This window comes from Triticum aestivum, chromosome 4D (assembly GCF_018294505.1).
Source record: "Triticum aestivum cultivar Chinese Spring chromosome 4D, IWGSC CS RefSeq v2.1, whole genome shotgun sequence".
In the NCBI taxonomy this organism is placed as follows: Eukaryota; Viridiplantae; Streptophyta; class Magnoliopsida; order Poales; family Poaceae; genus Triticum; species Triticum aestivum.
Window position 1 is genome coordinate 282,397,088 of NC_057805.1, and position 15,245 is coordinate 282,412,332.

The 15,245-nt window shown below is 46.9% G+C and overlaps 1 pseudogene; it reads left to right on the forward strand.

The window, feature by feature from the left end:
* LOC123097477 (protein ABERRANT POLLEN TRANSMISSION 1-like) overlaps positions 1-13,873 on the forward strand; it is a 31,686-nt pseudogene extending 17,813 nt beyond the window's left edge.
* Positions 13,874-15,245: the final 1,372 nt, after the last annotated feature.

The window sequence follows — 15,245 nt, forward strand, 5'->3', positions numbered from 1 at the left end:
TGTACTTCATACGTTTGAATTTTTTTTGTCCTGGTCAAATATCACTTCAAATTATATAATTATTTGTTTCTGGTGGCAAGCGACTTGTTTTCAGCCCCAAGTTCGACAAGATGTTTATGTTGGGAAATGGTGGCGAGTAAATCTGCTACGGTCCGCTACTGGCTATACCCCACCAATGAAAACATATGCTGACATACCATTGTCTTTTACCGAAAAAGGCTTTCGCCCCGCTTTATATATAAAGCACCGACCATACAAACACACCGATACAAACACACGCGACCACCGCACATGACACACACCCAAGGCAAATACAAAGGTGCCAAGCACCGCCACGCCACCCCAACGACTACCAAACAACATGAATCGCTTGGAGCCAACGGAGACCTCCGCAATCTTCCGAGGAGAGGCGAGGCGGATAACGACGGAGCAGGGACTCCAGGACGGTGCCTCCAGAAGGGCACGACTATGGGTAGCCGCCACCGTCCGATCACGAAGATCAAGTTTTCACCTGGAGCATCACGAAGGAGTGGGAACACCGCGACGGAGCCTTGATGAAGGATACGGCGTCCACGGACGTCGCCACCGTCGGCCCATGAGCAAGTGGTGTACCCGGCGCTCACACCCCTCCAACGCACCCTACCTCCGCCAACCACCCGCAACCAAACCACCCGCGTGGATATGGCTGCACACCAGCACCTGAGACGCGAGCTCCGCCCACAAACGTCGCGTCTCCCACCGCCAAGGCCGCCGCCCTGCATCCAGACACCCCCAAGACCAGCCAAAGTCACCGGCTTTGCCCCAAAGGACGCACCCGACCGCCAAACCGCAGCATACGTCCCGCCTCGAACAACGCCGGAGCTACATCGGCCCGCACTCGGCCGGGGAAAGGGGGAGGAGGGGGAGCGGACGCATCCGGACCGGCACACCCCCGTGCCGGTGACGGGTGGCCCGAACTCTCGTCGGCGCCTCCCATCCCTCCAGCCTACCTCCCCACCGGACACCCCCTGTGTCGCCCCACCTCGGCAGCCGGCGCAGCTCCACGCGAGGCCACCAACACACACCCGTCCGCCGGCAAGGAAAACCCCAAGGTCCGCTGCCGACCACCAAGAAAGCTCACCGGGGAGCCCATCCGTGCTGCCCGCCGCCGCCCAACCACCGGAGCACCTGGAGCCGGCGAGCCCGCCCACCGACCTGCCGCTGCTGCGACGCTGCAGCCCGTGCCGCCCTCGGCCCGCGTCGCCCGGCCCCAGATCCAGCCGCGCCCGTCAGATCTGGCCGCGCCGTCGCCGATCTCGGAGAGCCGAGCACGCACCAACACCTGGCCGCCCGTCGAGGGGGAGCAGAGGCACCGGAGCTCCGCCTCTGCCCGCTGCACCGCCGTGTCGCCCGGCACAGCTCCACGCTCCGACCCGAGGCGCCGGCCCGCGCCAGCACCGCCCGAGCAGGAGGACGATGAGGCCCCGCCGCCGCCGGCGACGGCTGGGCTTTGCCCAGCCGCGCCCACGGGCGGCGGCGAGGGAGGGGGAGGGGAGAGGGGGCGGAGACCGGCGGGATTTAGGGTTGCCCCCCGGTCGCCTCGCGGGAGCGACGTGGGGGGAGGAGATTATGAGACAAATCTTGAACTAAGCTATTCCCCATTGTCTTTTCAAAGAGGGGAGGTCTCCTTTGGAGTCGACTATGAGCCAGTTTTTGCCGATATAAGCTATGCTTTTACATGTGCATTGCGCAGGGCAAATCTAGCTAAAAGATGGTACTTTGAGCGCCCCGAACCCCCGAGAAGAGAGCGCAGTTTACCCTGGTGGGATGATATGCGGAACTACATCCATGGTAAATTCAGCTTATGTCTTGCTGAAACAATGTGGCATCTCCCTGCTGCAACAAGTCCTTATGAGAAGCTAGATCAATTGCTAATCACAACTGGCTATATAGAAATACGATATGTGGATGGTTACGTCAGTCTGTCTTCAAAGTGTCTAAAGGTGTACATCACTAGCCTAGAGAGTCTTGCGAAGAAGTGCACTCTAGAACCTCCACCTCATACAACTATACCTTTCCTTGAAACACCCTCCTTTTTCATGGACATTGCAATAGAGTGGGGATGTGATTCAGGCAACCCTATGGATCATTATATATTTACTCTACCTGTAGAGGGAAAACCGCGAGACAAAGTACTTGATCCATTTCGGTCAACTTCACTCTCACTAAAGTGGAGCTTTTCACTTAAACCTAGTACTGCTGAACCTATGGAGAGTAAACAAAAAACCCAAGCATCTTCAAATGATTCTCCGACTCTGAATGTTGGAGCTCATGGTTTGGTCTGGCTATCAAAGTGGTGGAACTTATTTTTTCTTCCTCCCCATAAATTAAGACTTTTCTCCAGGTTTCCACGGTTTGGAGTTCCTAGATTTATCCGGTCCGGAAATCTGCCACTTGATAGAGTTATGACCGAACAGTGTATTCGTTTTGATGCTACATTATTGCAGATCAACAATATACCACTACAGGCTGATGATCCTGCTAAAGGTCTGACACTGCACTTCACAAAGCTCAGGTTGGAAATTTCTTCCAGTCGTGGTAAGCAGATATTTACTTTTGACTGCAAGCGCGAACCTCTTGATCTTGTCTACATGGGCATAGACATGCACTTATTGAAGGTATTTATTAATAATACTCCTGAACAAACAAGTTCGAAGGATGCCCAGGTAGAAAGCAAGAGTCTGCATACCAAAGTTGCAGATAATCCTGCTTGTGAAAAGAGCAAAACAAAAACTAGATCGACTGAGAAAAGCCGAGATGATGGATTTTTTCTGTACTCTGATTATTTCACAATACGAAAACAAGCTCCCAAGGCCGATGCTGCTAGATTATCAGCATGGCAGGAGGATGGCAGGAAAAAATCTGAGGTGACATCATTCAAGTCTGAGTTTGATGGGGGTGATGAAAGTGACGATGCGCAATCAGGTAGTGATGAGGAGGGGTTTAATGTCGTTGTTGCTGACAATTGTCAGCGAGTATTCGTTCATGGATTAAAAATTCTGTGGAGTCTAGAAAATAGAGCCGCTATCTTATCTTGGGTTGGTGGTTTAACCCAAGCATTTCAGCCTCCAAAACCATCTCCTTCTCGCCAATACACCCAAAGAAAGATTCTTGAGAAAAAGCAGGCAATTAAAGAAGCTGAGATGTCTAACGATGGTGCTCCCAACTCTTCACCCTTGGCATCACAGTCTTCAGATCCTCTCCAACAAACCAAGAGTTCAGACCCAGCTTCTTCCATCGGATCCAGCAAGCTAGAGCCAACATCAACTAGTGAAACTGGTATGCTTATCACACAATCCCTTTTCGTGCTAGCTGTTTGTACTGACCCCAGAACTAAGTTGGTATCTTTTTGTTTTATTATCTTCAAAAATGTCTTAGTAGCATTGCACTAAACACTTGGAAAATTTAGCAGCTGCATTAATAGTTTTCTTACTTTGACTAGTAACTTGTGATGTAGCAACGAAGCCTTCAAACAGTAGTGATTCTGGAGATGAAGGCACAAGACTTTTCATGGTTAATATTGTCCAGCCTCAGTTCAATCTGCATTCAGAAGAAGCAAATGTGAGTATACTGCCGCCCTGCTTTTTTGGTAGTTCATATTAGCATTTTAAGAAATATCATATTGTTTTTCCTTCAGTCACAGGCTTGTCAAAACTCAAAACTATGCACAAACCTTTATCTTCAGCACATTACTGGCAGATAATGACTATAACCAATGTTACCCATACAAGAAATAGTGGACCTAAGCTGATAGTAGTTGTCAGTCTGCTAAATAAGAGAATTCGAATAACAAATGACTCTGACGTGATTTTCACATTTTAATGGGCCAGAGGTTCGTATTTGATTTTAAAACATAAATGCAACTACATTTGATATTTACATCTCACACACAAGTTACTGCCATATAATTGGATAATATATAAATTTCGATGAACCTCAAGGTCCCGTTTGGAACATACGATTCCCATATGGATAAATTTGTAAGAAATTCTACTCTCAGTGAGAATGGATGTTTTGATTAATGTCCTATGAAATTCCCACGTTCCAAATGGTGCCAAAACTTCACGATTTCAGTACGATGGATTGCAGGTACATAGATTGCGTGTGAACACTCCTTGACAGCTAGCGAATTTACTTTCAAGCTCATTGTTTGTTATTTCCTTACTAACTCAGTGCCGTGTTTATGGAAGAATGATTTCAGTTTTGATAATACAATATATTTAGGAACACTGTTGCAATGATTGAGATATCTGTTACAACTACATCAGGGTAGGTTTCTGCTAGCTGCTGGTAGTGGACGGGTGATGGTTCGTTCATTTCAGTCAGTTGTACAAGTTGGTCAAGAAATGTTTGAGAAAGCACTTGGCGCCAGCAACGTATCCATCGGAGAGTCCAAGCCAGAAATGACCTGGTCACGTTTTGAGGTTTCTGTAATGTTGGAGCATGTTCAGGCTCATGTTGCTCCAACTGATGTTGATCCCGGTGCTGGTATTCAGTGGCTGCCAAAAATACATCGCAGATCGTCAGAAGTCAAAAGAACTGGTGCTTTACTTGAGAGGGTATTTATGCCATGCCAAATGTACTTCCGCATCACAAGACACAAGGGAGGAAATCCTGAACTAAAGGTCTATTCTCTGCCATAATTTGAAGTTGCTTTGCACCATTTCCGGAGCATCTTTTGGCATAGTCAGCGCCTCAGTGGAGGTAGCAAGTGTATGTGTTTACTCTTTTTTGGTGATGCAGGTCAAGCCACTGAAAGAGCTGGCATTTAACTCTCCAGATATAACTGCTGGTATGACATCACGCCAATTTCAGGTTATGATGGATGTTTTGACTAATCTGCTCTTTGCGAGAGCTCCCAGGTATTCTGTCTATCTTGTATTACTTCCATTTTAGTATTTGAATACTATTATGCTATCAGTACCTTCACAACAGATTGGGAAGATCTAACGTGGTAGATTCCTTAAAAGAACACTAGGAAATACTCCAATAATGATAATTGGGTGTTTGTTCATATGGGTAACAAACGATGACATTTTTTAGTTTTATATGAGCTTTTGTCATATAATCCCTCCGGTTGTAAAGAGATGAAGTTTTAGGCATTGACACGGTCTCCAATATGTATCTTTGACCGTTACTGTGTGTAGCATAGTATATTATGAAAATGCCTTTATGAAAAGCCGAAATAAGTTTATTTAGTTCGTAATAGCATTTTGGTTTCTGCTAGCTGTATTCATCTGTAAACTTGACTGGGCAATATGTATCTTGGGTGATATTTGCTTCGTACTAATGAAACTACTCCATTTTTCAGAACTCGGAAGAGTAATCTGTGTTATCCCCTTGATGATGATGATAGCGACATTGCTGAAGAATCTGATGCAGTTGTACCAGATGGAGTTGAAGAGGTCGAATTAGCGAAGATCCATGTTGAAGTAAAAGAAAGAGAACGGAAGATACTGTTTGATGATATCAGAATCTTGTCTACCAGTAGTGAATTATCTGGTGATCTGAGTCAGTCGCCAAAATCCGATGATTCCACATCAATTGTTACCGGTTCAAAGTCAATGCTGGTATGTATGAGAGTTACAGTTGTTGTCTGTCCACACAGGCATAAATAATATTTTGCTTCCTGTAAATTGTATTTGTTTGTAAACTTCATTGGTTAGTTCATATCTTTTTTCGTACTTACTTAACACTAATGAAGCAGATATTTAAGCTCTCATTAGCATGAATCTTATGAATAAACTACTTCAATCTGAGTTTACCATCATGGCTTTGCCAGGTAAAACGTCTGAAGAAAGAACTTGTGAATGTCCGAAATGGTAGGAAAGAAGCATATTCTATGCTGAGAAGTGCTATGCAGAAAGCTGCACAGTTGAGGTTGATGGAAAAGGAAAAGAACAAAAGCCCTTCATGTGCCATGAGAGTTTCGGTGAGGATAAACAAGGTCGGGTGGAGCATGTTAGCAGATGGAAAAGCCTTTTCTGAAGCTGAGATAAATGATATTGTAAGTTTATTTTTTCTCCAGCCAAGTATAATATTAAGTTTGTGATTTCTCATAGCTCAAAGACTGGGAGTGCCTTTTCAAAAAATGCCGGCGAACAATTATCTGGAGAGAGGGATGGAGGGAGGAAAATTAATCGTTTATTCTCAGATGTTTTGTCATTCCCTTTTTTTAATTCTAGTTATTGCTATGGGAGGGATAGATTTCCGAGAAAACGCATGAGAGCGTGCGTTTCATTGCATTGTAAAGAGGGAGAGTTTGGTTACATTCCTCCTAGGAGGCTGATTACAGAGACCGGACTAGTGGACATCCCAAGTCTGGGGGGTAATGGCTTTGAGCCCTAGCGCGCCCGCATTTGCCCAAAGGGCAGCTTCTTCCTTGATCTTCGCTACGATGGTGTTCATAGATGGGCGCGCTCCGTTGAAGATGCAGTCGTTGCGGTGTTTCCATATCATCCATGGGACGAGGAGGGTCACGGTACCGAGGCCTTTGCGCATGGGCTTAGGGGTGGAGTGTCGCGCCGATTGCCACCAGTCTAGAAGCGAAGGCTCGTCGTCAGGTGGGGTGCACGGGATCCGCAGCCAGCTTAGCGTCTCGTGCCAGGTTTGCCGGGCCAAGGGGCATGCGAGGATGAGATGGTGCATGGTTTCAGGCGCCTGGTTGCATAGGGGGCACCGTGCGGGGTGTTGCAGCCCACGGCGAGCAAGCCTGTCGGCGGTCCAACATCTGTCGAGGTGGGCGAGCCAGTGGATAGATTTCTTCGTGATATGACAAAATTTTATCCTTTTCAATCTTTTTTTAGTATAGGAAGGAAAAAGAAATAAAAGATGGATTGGGTTGAACCTCACAGTCATGAAAATTTGGTAAACCCCATTTTTGAAAATAGAAATTCAATTTAAAGAGTTACCCAAGCTAAATAAGGCGATCTGTTACCTTGAGCTCACATACTCTATCTTGCTAATCCCTGTATCCAGTTTTTCCTTGATAAAGAATCTGTCAATCTCCACATATTTGGTTCTATCATGTTGAACTGAGTTGTTTGCTATGTTAATTGCTGACTTGTTGTCGCACCATACATTCATACAACTGATCTTCAATATCTTCAGCTCTTCTAATAGATTCCTTGTCCATAATAACTCACTCAACCCTTGAGACATGGCTCTGTATTCAGCCTCTGCAGTTGATTTGAAACAACTGGTTGTCTCTTGCTTCTTCAAGACGCTAGATTTCCTCCTATGAAAACACAATGGCATGAAGTTGATCTCCTGTCATCCAGGCAGCTAGCCCAATCAGCATCACAATAACCATCCACGACAAGGTGTCCATGACTCTTGTATATCAGTCCTTTCCAGGACAAGTCTTCAAGTATCTCAAGATTCTATGTACTGCCTAGGCTCATGCATCATGCATATATCTGCTCACAACACTTACTGCAAATGCAATGTCTAGTCATGCATGACACAAGTACAATAATCTTCCACAAATCGATGATATTTCTTTATCCACTAGATCACTTGATTAGGCAGACATTATGGTTTTGATCAATTGGGGTTGAAGCAGCTCGACAACCTAGCATGCCAACATCACGGAGGAGCTCATGGGTACCTTCCTTTGAGAAAGAGTTATTCCTTCTTCAGACCTGGCCACTTCTATACCAAGGAAGTACTTGAGTGGACCAAGATGTTCAACTTGGGGCAGGACCGAACTCGTCTCGCGCCTGGCGGCAGGACGGGTCGATGGTGGCCAGTTTTGGCCGGCCTATTGGGTCTCGATGCCGGGGACTGCTCAGGGGTGCGAAAGGCGATTCCTTTCCATTCGTCTCTCTAGTTGGGGTAGCGGTGGGTGGCGGGTGAGGTGGCGTCAAGGTCCTGGATGCTGGGGCAGCGGCCCTGGTGGTGGTGTCGCGGTGCTCCTAGGCAAAGCCCGTGGCTTGGTGCTGCCTGGTGGCCATGGCCGTGTGGGCGGCGTGGTAGCCGGGGTGTGGCGTTCGGTGGCGGTGAATATTGACTGGGGTGAAAACCTGTTCTATCTTCGGACGGACCAGCGGCGGCGAACCTCATTCCCTTCTTGAAGGCGTCGTCGCTGCTCTCACTGCCCATCGTGTTGCTCCGGGCGAAACTCTGATCCTTGGGTCGGGCGGTGGCGGCGCTTCGGTGTCATAACCTTCCTGTAGGCACCGCCTTGGAGCCCACGGTGCGTCGTATGAAGCTTCTTCTCTTCGTGGTGGCGTGTTCACGGTTGAGGCCCTCGGTGGCTCATGTGGTGCTAGGGGTGGTGTTGTTGCGCTCAGCGCCTATGTATCCTGCCTTGGGTGTGTGCATGTGTTCTGGTGGCGTGCATTGTACCGGGTTGTTGATGATCTTTGCTTTATATATAAAGCGGGGCGAAAGCCTTTTTCGGTAAAGGCCTTACTCAGACACCCCTTTAACCTTGCTATCTCTACGTCATCATCACGAGTGATAATAATATCAACATAAACTGCAAGGATGGTTAGTTTCCCTTTAGAGTGTCTATAAAACAATGTATGATCACCGGTGCATTGTCCATACTCTATGTCACACACCGCCCGTCTAAACTTGTCAAACCAAGCTCTTGGAGACTGCTTCAGTCCGTAAAGGGCTTTCGTCTAAACCTAGGCATTCTCGGGGCCAGGCTTTACAAAGCCCGACCTTAAATTCTCAAGCCCGAGCCCGGCTCGGCCAGAAATAAATGATCAGTGCATTTTTTGATTAAAATAATATTTTTCAGGATATTTAAAATATATATTACACCTATATATCTAATACAATAATGATTTATGCCCTGTTCGGGCTTATCTTTGGGCTTCCAGGCCGGGCTTTGGGCGGAAAAGCTGAGCCCAAGCCAGGCCGGGATGTCGGGCTGTCTGGGCCGGGCTGTCCGTGCTCGGGTCTACTTTCTTCAGCCTTCTTACCTTGCCAACGGTCTCAGAAGTCCAGAACCCAGGTGGAATCACCATGTATACCTCCTCCAGCAAGTACCTATGCAAGAACGCACCCTTCATATCAAGTTGGTGTAGTGGCCACCCGGAATTTGCTGCACAGGAGATCAGAATCCTCACGGTGTTCATCTTTGCTACTGGAGCAAAGGTCTCATCGTAGTCAATGTCGTATGTCTGGCTATACCCTCTCACCACAAGAGCCTTTCTCTGTACCTTTCAACCTTTCCTTCTGCATTCTGCTTCACAGTGTATACCCACTTGCAACTGGCTACCTTCTTTCCTGTTGGAAGAGGTGTTAGTACCCATGTCTTGTTCTCTCACAGAGCCTCCAGCTCTTCCACCATGGCCACCCGCCACCTTGAGTTCTCCTTTGCCTTCTTCCAGTCAGTCTGAATTAACACAGGCCACAGACCGAGGAGAAGCAACAAATGCTTTGTGGGCTGGAGATAATGCTTTATAAGAAACATAATTTCCAATACCATTGTCATCGAGCCCATACTGTTTCTTTGGTATCCCTATTGTTGCTCGAGTAGTTCTCCTCAAAGCAATTTCCCTTTAATTGACCCTTCATAGTGTCGCGTTTGGACCATCCTGCAGTAGTGGTACTTCTGCAGGGTTTCCCATGGTTGTTGCTTGATGCGGCGCAAGTCACCCGCGGCAGGCGGGCGGTCGCGCGTGCCCTGGAAGTTGGCGATGAAACGCTCGCGCAACTCGCCCCAGGAGGAGATCGATCCCGCGGGCAGGTTCAGGAGCCACGAATGCACACCATCCTTGAGGGCCATGGGAAACCAGTCCGCCATGACCTTCTCGTCACTGCTGGCCGCCTCGATGCTCAGCTCGTAGAGCTGCAGGAACTCCGCAGGGTCGGGGGTGCCGTCGTAGCGTGGAGGCAGGTCAGGCTTTAACTTGCCTGGCCAGACGACGCTGCGTAGCTCAGGGGTGAAGGTGCGGCAGCCTGCGGTGGTCACTGGAGCTCGTCGTGGAGGTGGAGCCTGGCCTTGGTACTCACGCGCCATCACTGCAGGCAGCGCGCGGTCTTGACGCGGTGGCGGAGGGAGCGCCAGAGCACCTTCTTGCGGCCGCTGGACCTCCTGGCAGCTTTCTTCTTCGCGTGCGGGCGCCCTGCGCGGTGGATCGCGCCGCGGGGCCGCGCGCCTTGGTTCGAGGACGACGTCTTGACAGGGAGGCGGTGGAGGCGCTCCATGGGCTACGTCGCCCGCAGCGGGCGACGGGCGAGGCAACGAGAGGGGGGATGCAGGAAAGCCCCCAGCGGCGCTGACAAGCTCAGCGATGCGGTCCAGCCAGTCTTCATAGAGGTCATCGACCGGGCGGTAGCGCAGGAGCTCACGCGCCATGAGAAGTGCAGCATGCGCATCCGCGGGCCCGCGACGAGCGTTGGACGACGAGCCGGCCGGAGTCAACGACGGTGTGGCGGTGCGTCCGTCCCTCCGCACGGAGGGGTGCAGCGACGAAGCTTGTTACTCGTTCCCCGCTGGGCCGATGGCGGCGTTGGCGGCGGGTGATGGAGAACGACATGGAGGCCCGTCGACGGGCGCCGTCTGGGCCACGCGAGCGGCGAGAGCGGCTCGACGCTCAGCACGGGCTCGGCGAGCATCAGCCATGGAAACAGTGGAGCGGCGGTGCGTCGATCGACGGAAAAGAGGCTTCGGTGCACCCCTACCTGGCGCGCCAAATGTCGGATTCGGGGTGCCACAGACCCTTGAGAGGTTCGAACTCTGGGGTGCATACGAAGAACTCTCTCTTCCCAGTCTTCCCGCTCAACGATCCCACGGCCTAGCTCGACGAACCAAAAAAACAAGAGACATAGGGGTTTATCTTGGTTCGGGCCACCTTGCGGTGTAATACCCTACTGCAGCTTTGTGGTGGATTGCCTCGAGGGGCTGAGGATGAACTAGTATAGTGGATGAACGGCCTCAGGAGATGAGGTGTTCTTGAGCTCGATGAGCTAGTGATGTGGTTCAGGTGGGAATTGATCTGTCCCCCACTATGGTGGTGGCTAAGTCCTATATATAGTGGCCTTGGTCCTCTTCCCAAATGTAGGCGGGAAGGGATCCCACAACGGCCAAATTCAAAGGGAGACAACTAGTACAAGCTATCCTGACAAAAGCAGTCTTCGCCTGCAAAGGCTCTGGTGGTGACGCCGCGGTGGGCTCCGCGATGACCTCCGTCCTGGCGGTCTTGGTCTCGTTGCACTGATATGGAAACCTTTAGCTAATTCCTCGGGACTCCGCACCTGCGCTTGCCTCCTTGGCACCAAAGAGGAAACTGGTACACTGCGCCCAATGGTGCCCGCCTGGCCTTGGTCGTCACGGCTCACGTCATATGAACCTCGCGAGGTGCACCCCGCATTGATATCTCCGCTCCACGGGAGCCAGCCTAGTGAGGCCGCCCCCAGGGAGGTCTTGGTGTCGTCCGCCTCGCGAGGCTTGGCCCCTCGCGTGGGTCTTGAGTTGTTGCTGCTGAAGCTAGGCCGTACCGGGCCGTTGACGGAGCTACGTCATGGGTCGCGGGCAGGCAAGTCTGGGTACCCCTGTTCCCAGGACGCCGACATATATAAATGTTTCCTTACCAAATTCCACTTACCAAAGGCTCTTCACTTCCCGGCAATGGCGCCAGAAAAGAGTCCTGATGACCCACAAGTATAGGGGATCTATCATAGTCCTTTCAATAAGTAAGAGTGTCGAACCCAATGAGGAGCAGAAGGAAATGACAAGCGGTTTTCAGCAAGGTATTAAATTATCGGTAACAGATAGTTGTGTGATAAGATAATTCGTAACTGGTAACAAGTAATGAAAGTAAACAAGGTGCAGCAAGGTGGCCCAATCCTTTTTATAGAAAAGGACAGGCCTGGACGAACTCTTATATGAAGCAAAGCGCTCCCGAGGACACATGGGAATTGTTGTCAAGTTAGTTTTCATCATGCTCATATGATTCGCGTCCGTTACTTTGATAGTTTGATATGTGGGTGGACCGGTGCTTGGGTGCTGCCCTTCCTTGGACAAGCCTCCCATTTATGATTAGCCCCTCTCGCAAGCATCTGCAACTATGAAAGAAGAATTAAGATAAATCTAACCATAGCACTAGAGCAAGTCCATGGCTCATAAAAGATTTAAGTGAAGCATAGAGAGCAATTCTAACAAGTCATGACATAAATTTGGCTCTCTTAAATAGGTGTGTCCACTAAGGATTCAAGACTTAAAACACAAAATCAAACAAGCAAAGACTCATATCATACAATACGCTCCAAGAAAAACACATACTATGTGACGAATAAAAATATAGCTTCGAGTAAAATACCGATGGTCGTTAGAAGAAAGAGGGGGTTCCACTCGGGGCATCCCCAAGCTTAGTTGCTTGCTCTCTTTTAGATAATAGCTTGGGATGCCGGGGCATCCCCAAGCTTAGGCTCTTCTTACTCCTTATTCCTTCATCCATTGTAAGATAACCCAAAACTTGAAAACATCAATCACACAAAACTCAACAAAAACTTCGTGAGATCCGTTAGTATAAGAAAATAAATCACTACTATAAGTACTGTTGCAACCTATTCATATTTTGTTCTTGCATTATATCTACTGTATTCCAACTTTTCTATGGTAAAAACTCATCAAAGAAAATCATAGAGCCATCAAAACAAGCACACAACGCAAAGAAAACAGAATCTGTCAAAAACAGAACAGTCTGTAGCAATCTGAATTGTTCGAATACTTTCGAAACTCCAAAAATTCTGAAAAATTAGTACGACCTAAGCAATTTGTATATTAATCTTCTGCAAAAAGAATTGGTATTCTATCACGCTTTGGCTAAAAATAAGAATTGTTTTCGTGAGCGCAAAAGTTTCTGTTTTTCAGCAAGATCAAACAACTATCGCCCAAGAAGATCCTAAAGGCTTTATATGGCACAAACACTAATTAAACACAAAAAACACAATCATATCAGTAGCATAATTGTGCAAACACTCAAGAACAGAAAGAAAAAAGCAAAAATAAAATTTTATTCGGCATAAGATTTCATTGATGCTCATATGAAAGATAATAATTGAAACACAAAGAGAGCATCATAAAACATGTGACGAACACATTTAAGTCTAACATACTTCCTATGCTAGGAATTTTATAATCAAACAAATTATCAAGACAAGAAATATATAGCATACGCAAAGGAGAGGAATAAAACATTGACAATCTCAACATAACAAGAGGAAATTTAATAACATGAAAATTTCTAAAACCATATTTTCCTCTCTCGTAATAATTATATGTAGGATCATAATCAAATTCAACAATGTAACTATCACATAAAATATTCTCTTCATGATCCACATGCATGCAAAGTTGACACTCTTCCAAAATAGTGGGATTATCATAAAATAAAGTCATGACCTCTCCAAGCCCACCTTTATAAAAAAATTCATAAGATTGAACACTCTCCAAATATGTGGGATTATTTTTAGCTAAAGTTGACACTCTTCCAAACCCATTTTTAATATTATCGCAAATACTATTATCGATATTATATTCATCATGAGGCTTAAATAAATTTTCAAGATCATAAGAAACATTATCACTCCAATCATGATCATTGCAATGAGTAGTAGACATATCAAAATTAGCATCCCCAAGCTTGGGGTTTTGCATATTGTTAGCACAATTGACATTAATAGAATTTATAGTAAAATCATTGCAATCATGCTTTTCATTCAAGGAGCTATCATGAATTACTTCATAAATTTCTTCATCACAATTTTCAGATTCACGAATCTCAAGCAAAACTTCATAAAGATAATCTAGTGCACTCAATTCACTAGCAATTGGTTCATCATGATTGGATCTTTCAAAAAGATTAGCAAGTGGATGGGGATCCATATCAAGAGATTTTTAGCAAGCGAAGATGCAAGCAAACAGAAGACACATGGCACACAAGCAAAGAAGAGATCTGACGAGAAAACGGCGAACGAAAAAGAGGGCAAATAAAACGGCAAATTTTTGTGAAGTGGGGGAGAGGAAAACGAGAGGCAAATGGCAAATAATGTAAATTACGAGGAGATGGATTTGTGATTAGGAACCTTGTATATGTTGAAGATCCTCCCCGGCAACGGCGCCAGAAATTCCTTTTGATGGCGGCTTGAAGCTACGTCGGTATTTCCCCAAAGAGGAAGGGATGAAGCAGCACAACAGCGGTAGGTATTTCCCTCAGTGATGAAACCAAGGTTATCCAACCAGTAGGAGAACCAAGCAACACAACGTAAACAGCACCTGCACACAAATAACAACTACTCGCAACCCGACGTGTAAAAGGGGTTGTCAATCCCTTTTGGGTAACGGCGCCTCAAGATAGGCAAACTGACGTGAATAAATTGTAGTAGATTGACAGATCGAACGCCAAATAAAATAAATAATAATATAATGCAGCAAGGTATTTTTTGTATTTTTGGTTTAATAGATCTGAAAATAAATGCAAAGGAAAAGTAGATCGCGAAGGCAAATAATATGAGAAATAGACCTGGGGGGCGTAGGTTTCACTAGTGGCTTCTCTCGAGAAAAATAGCAAACGGTGGGTAAACAAATTACTGTTGGCAATTGATAGAACTTCAAATAATCATGACGATATCCAGGCAATGATCATTATAGAGGCATCACGTCCAAGATTAGTAGACCGACTCCTGCCTGCATCTACTACTATTACTCCACACATCGACCGCTATCCAGTATGCATCTAGTGTATTAAGTTCATGGAGAAACGGAGCAATGCAATAAGAACGATGACATGATGTAGACAAGATCTATCTATGTAGAGATAGACCCCATCGTTTTATCCTTAGTAGCAACGATACATACGTGTCGGTTCCCCTTCTATCACTAGGATCAAGCACCGTAAGATCGAACCCACTACAAAGCACCTCTTCCCATTGCAAGATAAATAGATCAAGTTGGCCAAACAAAACCCAAATATCGGGGAAGAAATACGAGGCTTTAAGCAATCATGCATATAAGAGATCAAAGAAACTCAAATAACTTTCATGGATATAAAAAGATAGATCTATCATAAACTCAAAGTTCATCGGATCCCAACAAACACACCGCAAAAAGAGTTACATCATATGGATCTCCAAGAGACCATTGTATTCAGCGAGAGAGGAAGCCATCTAGCTACTAACTACGGACCCAAAGGTCTACAAAGAACTACTCACACATCATTGGAGAGGCACCAATGGAAGTGGTG